The following is a 12,887-nucleotide window of genomic DNA, read 5'->3' as shown; positions in this document are numbered from 1 at the left end:
TAGGGAGGTTGTACTGTATTGCTGTTAGGGAGGTAGTACTGTTAGGGAGGTAGTACTGTTAGGGAGGTAGTACTGTATTGCTGTTAGGGAGGTAGTACTGTATTGCTGTTAGGGAGGTAGTACTGTATTGCTGTTAGGGAGGTAGTACTGTATTGCTGTTAGGGAGGTAGTACTGTATTGCTGTTAGGGAGGTAGTACTGTATTGCTGTTAGGGAGGTAGTACTGTATTGCTGTTAGGGAGGTAGTACTGTATTGCTGTTAGGGAGGTAGTACTGTTAGGGAGGTTGTACTGTATTGCTGTTAGGGAGGTAGTATGTATTGCTGTTAGGGAAGTTGTACTGTATTGCTGTTAGGGAGGTAGTACTGTATTGCTGTTAGGGAGGTAGTACTGTTAGGGAGGTTGTACTGTATTGCTGTTAGGGAGGTAGTATGTATTGCTGTTAGGGAAGTTGTACTGTATTGCTGTTAGGGAGGTAGTACTGTATTGCTGTTAGGGAGGTAGTACTGTTACGGAGGTTGTACTGTATTGCTGTTAGGGAGGTAGTATGTATTGATGACTGTGTTGAGTTACCTCCTGTATTGATGGCTGTGTTGAGTTACCTCCTGTATTGATGGCTGTGTTGAGGTACCTCCTGTATTGATGGCTGTGTTGAGTTACCTCCTGTATTGATGGCTGTGTTGAGGTACCTCCTGTATTGATGGCTGTGTTGAGTTACCTCCTGTATTGATGGCTGTGTTGAGGTACCTCCTGTATTGATGACTGTGTTGAGTTATCTCCTGTATTGATGGCTGTGTTGAGGTACCTCCTGTATTGCAGAACTATTCAACTAGATATAATAATATAAATATAGATATTATCAGAATACGTCACTGACCTCTTATACCTCCCCCCTCTGGCAAGATGTTAAACTAAACGGGTGGTCCTTTTTTCTACCGTTTCTAACTATTAAACTATATATAATAATATAAATATATATATTATCAGAAATATTAAACTATATATAATAATATAAATATATATATATATATATATATATATATATATTATCAGACATATTAAACTATATATAATAATATAAATATAGATATTATCAGACATATTAAATTATATATAATAATATAAATATAGATATTATGAGAATACGTCACTGACCTCCCCTCTCTGGCAAGATGTTAAACTAAATGGGTGGTCCTTTTTTCTACCGTTTCCTGTTGCTCTCCCCCTCCACTGAACTAATAACATCCATTTTTTCATGTCTCCCTCCCTGTCTCACCCCACTCATGCTCTCTTCTTTTTTCTCTTTTGGCTTCTCTCTCTGTCTCTCTCTCTCTCTGTCTCTCTGTCTCTCTCTCTCTATCTAACCCTTTTACATGTACAGCAGCGGTGATGCTGTTCGGTGAATAAACATTGTTTAATAAATACGTTTTAAGTCAAAAGTATCTCTCTCTGTCCTGGAGTAAAGGGATATACCACGACTAGATTCAGTTGGAGAGAACCCCAAGCTGACATTGGCATATGATAAACTCAAGTTACATTGTCTTGGCGACCAGGGGGATTTTGTCACTTCATGAGGGAGTTTTCTGAGGATGTAGGTTTTTTATTTTAATAATATTTTATTTTTTGTTTATAGCTTATGTATGTTGGAATATATTCAATTGGAAGCTTTGTTACAGTAAATGTGAACGTGTTCTGGAACAGTTTTATTGGTAATTTCCAGTAGTTTGCATTCATTATTATTGTGGGTGAAGTCCAGTATGAACATACAGTATCTGAGAGGGCGGGACCCTTTAGGGGGACTTCCCTGCCATTGGCCCGTGCAGAAACACCTGCCAACCGTTGTCAGTTAATCATATCTTATTATAATACTGTCATAATGCTGCATCCAGCAGCTGGGACTGAGGGTTATCTGTATATGACTTCCTGTATAATGTAATCTTTATGGGCATTTCTGCTTCAATGGGAGAGAGAGAGTAGAGATTGACAGGAAGGATGGTGAGAGAGAGGAGGGATGACATGTAGGATATGTCGACGGCCTGAATTGTACCGGGGACCCTGCGATTAGATGGCTGACGCCTAGTGGCTACGCCATCAAGCACCCCGTAATCTTTACTGTTAAACAGTGCTAAACTTTGATGTCAAATAAATACCCTTAAATGTACAGAACTCAGATGCTTTCTCAGAATTAAGATTTACTGTTATTAGTGAGGAGCAAAGTTGACTGTGTCTTTGATCTCACAGTAGAAAAGAGTTTGCAGGCGCAGCTAGACACAGTCACCGACTGAAACCACAGAAGAGTCTAAAGCAAGGACAGACAGTTAGTCAAGCGCCTGGGTATTTCCCCTCGTTATGAACTCAGAATAGACACCCTGAGAAACAACGCTGTGGACTGTTTCACATGCTTCCACAGTTCGTCTTACATCACAGTCTTCCGTTTTTTTTGTTTTAGTAAAACAATTAGGGTTAGGATTAAAAAGCAGGATTAAAAAGCAGAAGGAAAAAAGCTGTTTTTCTCACACACACAGGCACGTGCGCACACACACACACACACACACACACACACACACACACACACACACACACAGATAATCATTAACTCCAGCAATGATAATGATGGATAGAGACAGGTACCATAGTGACAAAGTAGCACTGAGTGTATCAGTAGGAGAGTGGCAGTTGGTTGGTCTCTCTCCCTCTCCCTCTCTCTCTCCCTACCCCCCCCCCCCCCCCCCCCCCCCTGCATGAAAGAGAAAAACAGGAAGTCATTGTCAGGGCTGCCTAACCTAACACCAGAAAGATGTTTCCTTCCTCGTGATCCTTATTCTCCCAATAGGGATCTTAAATATCCATTAGCTTAGCTGCAGTCAATGGCTGAAAACAGAAAAAAATATGCATATCCTTGTACTAAATGCAAAAATGGTACGTAAAGTATAGTCTATCGCCTCTATTTAGTATTCACTGTACTTGCTTTGGTGCCAAACTGCTGAACAAGATGGCAAGTACACAGTATGTGTTCCCTGTTTTCCCTTTCCCCATTGTGAATCTCCTGTAATACCTGCATGCTGGCTGTAATACAGTTAAGGCAGCTGTGTTTACATATTGTAAAAGCAGATTGTGCTGAAGGAGATCAGATCGCTCAGAGATCAGAAACAGATCGCTCCCACCCCCCTTCCTTTACCTCAGCTACGTCCTTGCTCCATCTAGTGGTGGAACATTTGTTTCAGGATGCATACTGCATTATTATATTATACTATCTGTGTATAACGGATATACAGTTTAAGTACATAATATGAGATACTTACAGGTGAGGTAGAGCTCTTATGACTGACAGGGTTGGCAGACTATTCCACAGCAGAGGGGCTCTATAGTATGTGAAGACACAGCTGATCTCTCTCTCTCTCTCTCTCTCTCTCTCTCTCTCAATCAATGATTCAATCTGACCAATCAGTTATGCAAAGAAACTTTATTCGTGCACCGGTTTCACCAAAGTGATTTGCACACACAGCAGCTCACACAGCATCTCCAAACCTCTCTCCGCTCATGTGTCGCCCCTCATAGCACAGTGCAGGTTGCTCTGGGTGCCGATAGACTCCAGGTAGACGTGCCTCTGGCCCTTCTTCACCACCACCACCCGGAACACCTCGTAGGGCGGCACCAGCACTCTGAGGGCCGAGGAGGAGCCGCAGTAGCGTGAGAGGAGGGGGGGCAGCACGACCCCGTGGCACGTCCTGATGGTCATGTCCATTAAACTGCTGTAGCGCCGCGCGGAGGCCAGGAGGAAGCTGCCCACGCGTACCCGCGCCCCCAACTCCGCCCTCAGGTCGGCGTGCCCGCTCCTGGCGTGCACCAGAAGGCAGTGCTTACCCTCCGCCTCCTCCCGCCTCCTCCCGCCTCCTCAGGATGCGCAGCGCGTCCGTAAGCAGGAAGTGGAGGGACTTGGACTGGAAGTACTGGCAGTAGGCGTGGGCGTCGGGGCCCAGGTAGTGGGTGTCCTGGTCAAAGATGCCGGCGAAGGTTTGGTTGCGGCCAGTGTAGAGGGCCAGCGCCGTCACATGGAGAGTGGTCAGGTTGGTGATGGTCGCGTTGCAGGAACGTATGGCCTGGTCCCAGGCGGCAGCAAAGGAGCCGTCGGCCATTTTCTCCCTGTCCAGCAAGTTGCCTACAGTGATGTTCTGCATCATCCAGTCGCGGCACGTCAGGTACTGGTCATCCACCGAGCTGGTCTCCAGGTCCAGCTGCATAGGACACCTACAGTTAGAATCATTCAGGCGCTGCAGTGCAGAGGACAGCTGCTTTTTTAATTTATTATGTTTTTGTTCAACCACTGGAGCAGACAAGAATGTATACTTCTATTCGTCTTTTCTTTTCAATTGCAAAATATAAATATATAAGCTAATAGGCCTTGCTAGAGGCAGTAAACATTGCAGTCGTACAACTTTGCAGGTGGTCTTGAGATGACTATGAAGTTTAGCTCAGATAGGGATACCTACGTCCTCTGTGGTGGCCACGGCGATTACGGTTACCAAGAGCAACAGCACTCCTTTCAGGTATTCCATCATCAGTGCAGGTTGACAGCAAAGCACCTCTGGAAATAATAATAGGAGTTTGACAGTTGTAAAGAGACTGTGGTTCTAAAGATAATAATTGCTAATTCACCTCGATAAGGGGAACCTGGGTAACCTAACCTTGGGTGAACCTTGATCTGTGAGGCAACCGTGATCTGTGTGTTTGATCTGTGTGCTCGTTTCTGTAGCAAACAGACAGGAGCGATAAGAATGATCTCATATGGGCATATAGTATGATGTGCTGTAGGCCTATAATTGTATTGTTGGAAGTCATGATATGTAATTTCCTAGAAGATTAATGAAATGATTTAACCGAATCAATGTTAAAATGTGACAATTACTGAACTAATGGAATATTTAAATCCACAACGATCATTGAAAAAGAATGAGAGGACATGAGGTCATCCGCTATGTGTATGTGTATGTGTGTGGGTGTGTGTGTGTGGGTGTGTGTGTCTGTCTGTCTGTCTGTCTGTCTACGTGTGTGTTTCCTCACCAGATCTCTGTCCGTTCTCGGTTCAGGCCGGGTCACGGCAGCTTGTCTTGTATCGGGAGCATGCCTATGTTCCCCGGGTCCTATGTTCCCCGGGTCCTATGTTCCCCGGTTCCCCACTTCCGAAAAAGGGTTCTATGTTCCCCGCTTCCGAAAAAGGGTTCTATGTTCCCCGCTTCCGAAAAAGGGTCCTATGTTCCCCGCCTGCCGTTGTGTCAAGCGACCCCATGTGTCGTTATGTGGTACTGCATGAGAGTTTGACTCTTTTTTTTGTTTTTTTGTTTTTTTGTTGGGGTCTTAAGATTAGGGTTGGGTACCGAAAATCGGTACCGGTAGGTACCGGTTACTTTACATTCGGTATGTACCCGTACCGAATCGCAAAGGAGATTTCGGTACCTCATTTCGGTACTTTTGTGTCCGGTGTCATGCAACAGTCAACCACACGTGACTTGAGTCGTGACGTGACATCGCCTGTTAAATTTCCAATCAGTGCGTGTCGTGGTAGTGAGGTGAGCAGTTGTGTTGAGAACTTAAGAAGAGTGAGTTTATAGTAAGTGTAGTAATATAGTTAGTGATTGTATTATTGTATTATTATTATTATTATTATTATCATCATCATAATCATAATAATATTATCGAATTTCGCTAGCTAGCCTAGCTACGAGGTCACCGAGAATGCCGAAGGCCCTAATGAAGCAGCGTTCTAAAGTGTGGCTGCATTTCACCCGACTCGACGAAAACAACGCGAAGTGCTCAAAATGCTTAAAATCCTTCGCACTTTATCGCTATTATGGCGATGTGCTGTGCCTATGGTGTTCCTCAGTCCAGCGGCAGTCAAATGCCGGTAGATTCGTGTCTTGCTCTCTCAGCACCGCTTCCTGGTTGACGACTCCCGTTGACAGCGGGGGGAGAGAAAAGTTTTACCAGGGAATTCGCTCCGCGCTGTGTCGTTCAGTTTCAGGTAAAGTGACGTGAAAACAATATTTGTTTACTTTATGTTTATAAATCTGTGCCATTAGACAATTATGTCAAAACAAAAAAAAAGTCAAAATGACAATAAAAAAGTCAAGAGAGGTGTCGTATTTTGCCAGAGAAGGCAAATATGCTGATCTTTTTGCAAAATAATTGCTGAGGTGGGAGTTTTATTTGTTATTTGAGTGTATATTTAACTGTAATATTATATATATATATATATATATATATATGTATATTGTGCCTCAGTCAGCAGGAGTTTTATTTTCATTTATTTTAATTTGAGTGTATATTTAACTAATAATATTGTGCCTCAGCAATAAAAAAGTGAAAAGCTGTTTAATGTTGTCGACCGTGTTATTATTATATATATATATATATATGTCATTTTAAAAAATCAAAAGTACCGAATTAAGTACCGTTTTGGTACCGGTACCGTTTTTAAAGTATCGGTTAGGTACCGGTACCGGATAAAACCCAAACGATACCCAACCCTACTTAAGATGACTTGGAAATAATGAAGAACACAATGAATGTCATAGTATTGTCTCAGCATTTTATATAACTCCCTAGATAGATCATTTTCGAGATGGAATTGAACATCTTATATTCCTAAAAGAACACCAGTGATATATATATATATATATATATATATATATACACATTATTAAATATTTTTTCTATATTTTTGTCAAACGAAATCAAATAAATACAGTAGAGATATCAATCCAAAATATAGGCTTTTATTGCAACCAACAACAACAACAACAAAAAACTATGTTTGTGCAAACATGGTGTTTGTTTCCAAGACCAAGCATCAAAATGCCAACCTATGAGACAATACTGTACATCCCATTGGCAGGACGTCACGTAACAGCGCAGTGTGTCTCTAGGTTACAGTGTCACATATCCCATAATATAATCCCTAAGTAACTAGCCAGTTTCCGTAGCACAGTGAGTGACGTCTTCGAAATCGAAAACCCTGCTGTGCGGTTTTGAGCGACATTGAAAAATATGCTTTTCGTATTATATCTCGTTAACGGTACATGACTATGACTCCATTCAAAGTTCAGTTTGTTTAGCATGCTATTGTGATCATGGAGAAATTTAGTTTGGAATTATAACCCATTGTGACCCTGAGATATTCGTCCATAAGCGACGGGCCTGCTGTGCGGTTTTGAGCGACATTGAAAAATATGCTTTTCGTATTATATCTCGTTAACGGTACATGACTGAGACTCCATTCAATTTTTAGAGTGTTCAGCATGCTATTGTGATCATGGAGATCATGGAGAAAGCCTGATTAGTCACTTTTACAACGAGGTATGACTTGTAAGGATCATGCATTTGTGGAATGAGCAACACAGCTAAACGTGTGGGTATAGCGGCCCAACATTTGCAATTGTATGCATGGATTAAAGAAATATTTTTTCTATATTTTGGTCAAACGGAATCAAATAAATACAGTAGAGATACCAATCCAAAATATAGGCTTTTATTGCAACCAACAACAACAACAAAAAAACTATGTTTGTGCAAACATGGTGTTTGTTTCCAAGACCAAGCATCAAAATGCCAACCTATGAGACAATACTGTAGATCCCATTGGCAGGACGTCACGTAACAGCGCAGTGTGTCTCTAGGTTACAGTGTCACATATCCCATAATATAATCCCTAAGTAACTAGCCAGTTTCCGTAGCACATAGAGTGTGACACATCCTCTTTCACACATCAAATCCTCGGGGGATCCTGGCATACAGAGATGTAGTCTCTTTCACTCTAGTGTTTTAGTAGTCAGGTACAGCAACAAACAGCAACAAACATAATAACAATAACAATATTTAGGCCAATAACAATAACAATAACATAATAATAACAATAACAATAATAATAATAATAATAATAACAATAACACAATTAGGCCAATAACAATAATAATAACAACAACATAGGCCAAAGTGCTATCAAAATAAATTTGGAAATCTAGCCCATACGGACGCTACGGCTGACAGCCCTCCAGTACGAAGCCAGATGTCTGAGGCCCTGCATGTACTGTCCTTTCAGCCTCAGTAGACGGGCCTCCAACTCCCTCCACTTCCGTCTCCTTGTTGGGGGAGCGTGGCCTCTGTCTGCCATCCCCAGCTTATCCTCTGCAAGCGTTTGCTGATCCTTCAGGTGCCGAAGGAATTTCCAAAGTGAAGGATGGCGCACTTGGACAGCATCGTTCAGAGTACGATGATAAGCTAGAACAAAAATACAGAATTATAACTTATTAGCCTATTAATGGCCTATTAATGTGCAAACTGGTTCTACATCTGCAAGCTGATCTACTAACGGTGTGCAGTGAGGATTGTTGATCTTTCCAATGTAGAAGATAGCGGGCCTTATTTGAAGTATAGCCGAAAACAAGTGTATCTCAACTTCCCCTGTGTGTGAACTTCAATTAGTATTCGTTATTTGGGATCTTAGTAAATCAGGCCCTAAATGTTATTAGTTTGGCATGAACATTTTGACATTGAACATTTTCCCCTCTGTGTCTCCTCCTTTCACAATTTTAAATCCTTTCTTAATCCTTTCTCAATCACGGTGCCCGCCCATGATTGGACTGATGTTACGTCCATCATCATTAGCGCGCCTTAATCCTTTCTCAATCACGGTGCCCGCCCATGATTGGACTGATGTTATGTCCATCATCATTAGCGCGCCTGTACGTGGCAACTCGTCCACCTGTTTAAAGAGCCCTCCTGTCCTCTGCTGTGTTTGATGTTTCGTTAATTTTTGTTTCGGCTCATAGTTAAACCTATACTCGATATACGCACAGGCCCAGAGGTGATAGGATAAGAATGAATTAACCCATAATTAGCAGACAATATTATATTAACAATATAAAATAATTAACTTAATACTTCAGATTTAGTTATTAGATGAAATTATATATTTTTTGTTCAGATCTGTCATTGTTACACTTACATTCAACTTGGTTATTGGTCCTTTGCTCCATGTTTCTTTCGAACACATTCCACATCGCTGGTGGGAAGGCCGCTCCAGGATGGACATATGTGTTACGAACATACGCGAGGAAGTCTTGTAACTCAGGGTGGTTCCTCAGGGCACGCCTGGTGTTTCTGTGGTTGAGGAGAAGATCAAAATTGATCTGGACCAGAGGCAGAGGCAGGTGTCCTAAGGCCATCACCTTGAGATGAGATGAGATGAGATGAGATGAGATGAGAGATGAGATAACGTTTATTGCCATTTATGCATACACATTAAGCATACACATATAGGAATTTGATTTGGCGTTACAGTAAGAGCATTTCTAAATGCAATGCAAACAAAACAACACAGGACAGACAGCAGTGCAGACAGAACACAACAAACCTTGCGGATGACTGCTGCCAGTGGATGGTCATGACGGAATGGACCAGCCAATCCAAGTGCCTGTACCCTCTTCCACAAGGCTTGGTTGAAATGGAAGTAGCATCCTCCGATTCTGGCTTGTGGCAACTCCGTTTCAAGAGCAGTTTTCAGCGCTTGCTCAAAGTCACAGATGACTTTACGCGGACGCCAACTGTGGTGGGTGATTCTCCTGACTGACGTTTTGACACACTGGAACACTTGTCGGTAGTGTCCAATTGTACGTTGCTCCATGAGGACATGTACAAGGGGGACAACGAAGCCATGAATGTCCCCGAGTATAGTAAATACTTGGTTGTATGGGCGTGGGCACGACTTGAATGTAGCATCCATGTATAATGTCCTGCAGTGTCGCAGCTGTCTCAGGTTGTCCTCTGTGGAAAACACTGCTATGCCCCACTCACTGTCTTGGTGCAGGAGGAAGTGGTCTCTGGCCCATGTCTCAGCCCATTGACCGTCGATCCTTACATCATCAACGGTAGCTGGGATGGGAGGGATTACTGCAGCTCTGGCTCTGGCCATAACAGACCTAACTGAGGAGAATCTTTGAGGAGGTCGCCCCCGACCTCCACGCTGGATGGGACGGCCCCGCTGTAGACCTACGCACTCAACATTGTAAATGCGTTTGATTGGTACTGTGGGTTCTCTCACCACCTCTCCAGTAATCACTTGGCGAAATTGCGCATTGTTCACCATTTGTGTATCGGGGGCATGCACATGTTCGTAGACCTCCCGAACTTCTATGTTGGGATTGACCCCCTCTACATCAAAGATGTTTGTAACCAGAACTGTCCGGCAGTCTTCTCTCCAACACCGCCACCGAATATTCTGTAAATTTGTGCGGTGTTTGTGGTACCTAAAATTATCCAGAACTAATATTTTCCCCCCTCGGTCTCCAGTAATTATTTGAGCCATTGTCACTACGCATGTGTTACGAACATACCGGTATGTGAGGAAGTCTTGTAACTCAAGCTCAATTACAATTGAGCTTAAAACAATTGATAGGGGGTGTTACGCCCTCTGGTGACTCGGAGTAGAAGGGCGCAACAGAGACACACTAAATATCAGAGTGCAACATTGTCCCCTGAAACATACAAGTATATTATATCAATGTGTTTCTATGCAGTATCAATAGCATCTAATTTAGATTTTTAATTTTAGTTGTTTATCTAAAGAAAATAATATTTTAAAATAATGAATTATCTAAAACAATAAATTAAAAACAATCTAAATGATATGCTACATTTAGCATATCATGCTACAATGATATGTACATTTCAAGCCTGCAAACTGCGACACTTTAAATGAATGTGCAATAACACTATGTGCAATATGACAACCCTAGGGTACATAAGGTTGCCGAGAATAGGAAATGTTAGAATAGGTATAGCATAGCATAGAGTACAGCACAGTGTTTTATTTGTACAGTATAGTATAGTGGATAGTGTACATAGCCTTAATTTATGTAAACCAGTACTATATTAATGACAATAAAGACCATTCATTCATTCATTCATTCATTCATTCATATTATCAATAGCATACCCCTTTTATAATTAGCATACTGAATTTCATTCTCAGATTTGATATAAAGACTATCAGAGTTGGGTCATTTGTGAAGACAACCCCAACCCAACTCAACTCAACCCAACCCTACTTGGTGAAGACAGGAACCACAGGCAACCGGTGAAAATCACAGGCATATGGGCTACCATGTCAGGTAAAATAGTCTTACTGAAAGACCTTGTATAAAAAATATTGATGGGAATCTATAGCCTACCTTAATACTTGATGTCTTTTATTTTCAGAGAATCCACAGCTCCTGTTTGAAGGGACCGTGTTCCTGCCACTCCACAGAGAAGATCCCCTGACAGGCTGTGAAGAGTACAAGGAGGGAGCAAAGCTTCTCTTGCACCCTCAGCCATCACTGACACCCTCCTGTTCCTACATCATAAATGTGTTTGGGAACCACGCCAACTTGTTGGGATAGGTATGAAGTCAACTGCCACCAATGGGCAATACTGTGAAATTGTTGATAAAAGAGTAGTCCACAACATCAGGAACACATGCTACCTGAAGAATAGGTTTCTCCACTCTCATATGGAGTAACTCTCCCATGTCACACTGTGATGGTGGTCATTGTAGTCTGTCTGGGATGGAGGATGTCAGTGTAGTCTCTTTCAGAAGGACAGTTTAGTCTCTCTGTGGTGGAGGGGAATGTTGGGGGACACATTCTTGTTTATTTATTTATTTGTATTTTAAATAGGGACATAACAGGCGCACCCCTGCGCTATCAGAACGAGCTACCCCAATGTCACGTCGGAATTCGACGTTTGGATGCAAATGTCACGTCGGAATTCGACGTTTGGATGCGATCTCACGTCAGAATTCGACGTTTGTTAAAGTCAAAATATAATTTATCTTCCACACATTTATTTCGATTTTTTCAAATCCGCCATATGATACAGACAACTCAAGGCACTCTTGAAGAACCCAAGCCCTCCAAAATAGAAGACCTTATCAATAAGGAGGTTCAAAGTTCTAAATGTATTTCTCAAGTTTATTTATCTCTGCTTGAATGCTTGTCTACAAGTACAGATGCTACGAGGTGTAAATGGGAAAAGGATTTAGACATGGATATAAGTAAAGAGGACTGGTCTTTCTTTTGTCTTAAAGTTCATAAATGTTCTTACAATATGAGGCACAAACTCCTTCTTTTTAACATTTTGCATAGAACTTATTATACACCTGCAAAACGAATTGAAATGTCCTTTTTGTGCTGGCGCTGCAAAAAACAAAAAGGGGAGTTTTACCATATGTTTTGGTCATGTAATTTGTTGTTAACATTTTGGAACTTTGTAATTGACACGATAGCATTATGTTTAAATATTCACATTGCAAAATCATCTCGCTTGTGTCTTTTAGGCACAATCAATATGGATCCTTGGAATGAATTAAAAAATATATATATTGATCTTGCTTTGATTGCTGCAAAGAAGTGTATTGCAATCCATTGGAAATCCGATTACTCTCCTACAATATCACATTGGTTAAATGAAATCTCTAGCTACATTCCATTAGATAAAATATACTATAATATACTATAATATAAGACATAAGAGTCAGGAATATGGCAACCACATATAGATGTTATGGCAAGAAGGGCAGCTTCAGGTACTGTAGTGCTGAGGCACAAATATGTACATTTCAAGCCTGCAAACTGCGACACTTTAAATGAATGTGCAATAACACTATGTGCAATATGACAACACTAGTCGTCTATCTGTACAGTATAGTATAGTGGATAGTGTACATAGCCTTTATTTATGTAAACCAGCTCCTTCCCTTCTTGTTTTTTTTAGTTTTTTTTTCTTTCCTAGCACCAGGGGAGCCACCCCTCCTAAATTTCGTTGTTTGGTACCTGTACTATAGCAATGACAATAA

At 41.6% G+C, this 12,887-nt stretch overlaps 1 long non-coding RNA gene and 1 pseudogene across 2 annotated transcripts; one reads left to right on the top strand and one right to left on the bottom strand.

Annotated features, from left to right (window-relative positions):
* Positions 1 to 3,476: 3,476 nt before the first annotated feature.
* On the bottom strand, positions 3,477 to 5,108 carry LOC308160074 (ecto-ADP-ribosyltransferase 4-like; annotated as a pseudogene). Its single transcript, XR_013938034.1, has 3 exons — positions 5,060 to 5,108; positions 4,489 to 4,583; positions 3,477 to 4,233 (listed from the first exon to the last, which is right to left on the bottom strand). The product of XR_013938034.1 is annotated as an ecto-ADP-ribosyltransferase 4-like (transcript).
* Positions 4,059 to 11,564, top strand: LOC308160078. The gene is made up of 3 exons (XR_013937504.1): positions 4,059 to 4,197; positions 11,025 to 11,163; positions 11,252 to 11,564. It is a non-coding gene; the product is annotated as an uncharacterized lncRNA (long non-coding RNA).
* The last annotated feature ends 1,323 nt before the right edge of the window (positions 11,565 to 12,887 follow it).

Source organism: Nansenia antarctica, assembly GCF_963989245.1.
Source record: "Nansenia antarctica genome assembly, chromosome: 6".
In the NCBI taxonomy this organism is placed as follows: domain Eukaryota; kingdom Metazoa; phylum Chordata; class Actinopteri; order Argentiniformes; family Microstomatidae; genus Nansenia; species Nansenia antarctica.
The sequence above is the reverse complement of the archived record's forward strand: the minus strand, read 5'-3'. Positions and strand labels throughout refer to the sequence as shown.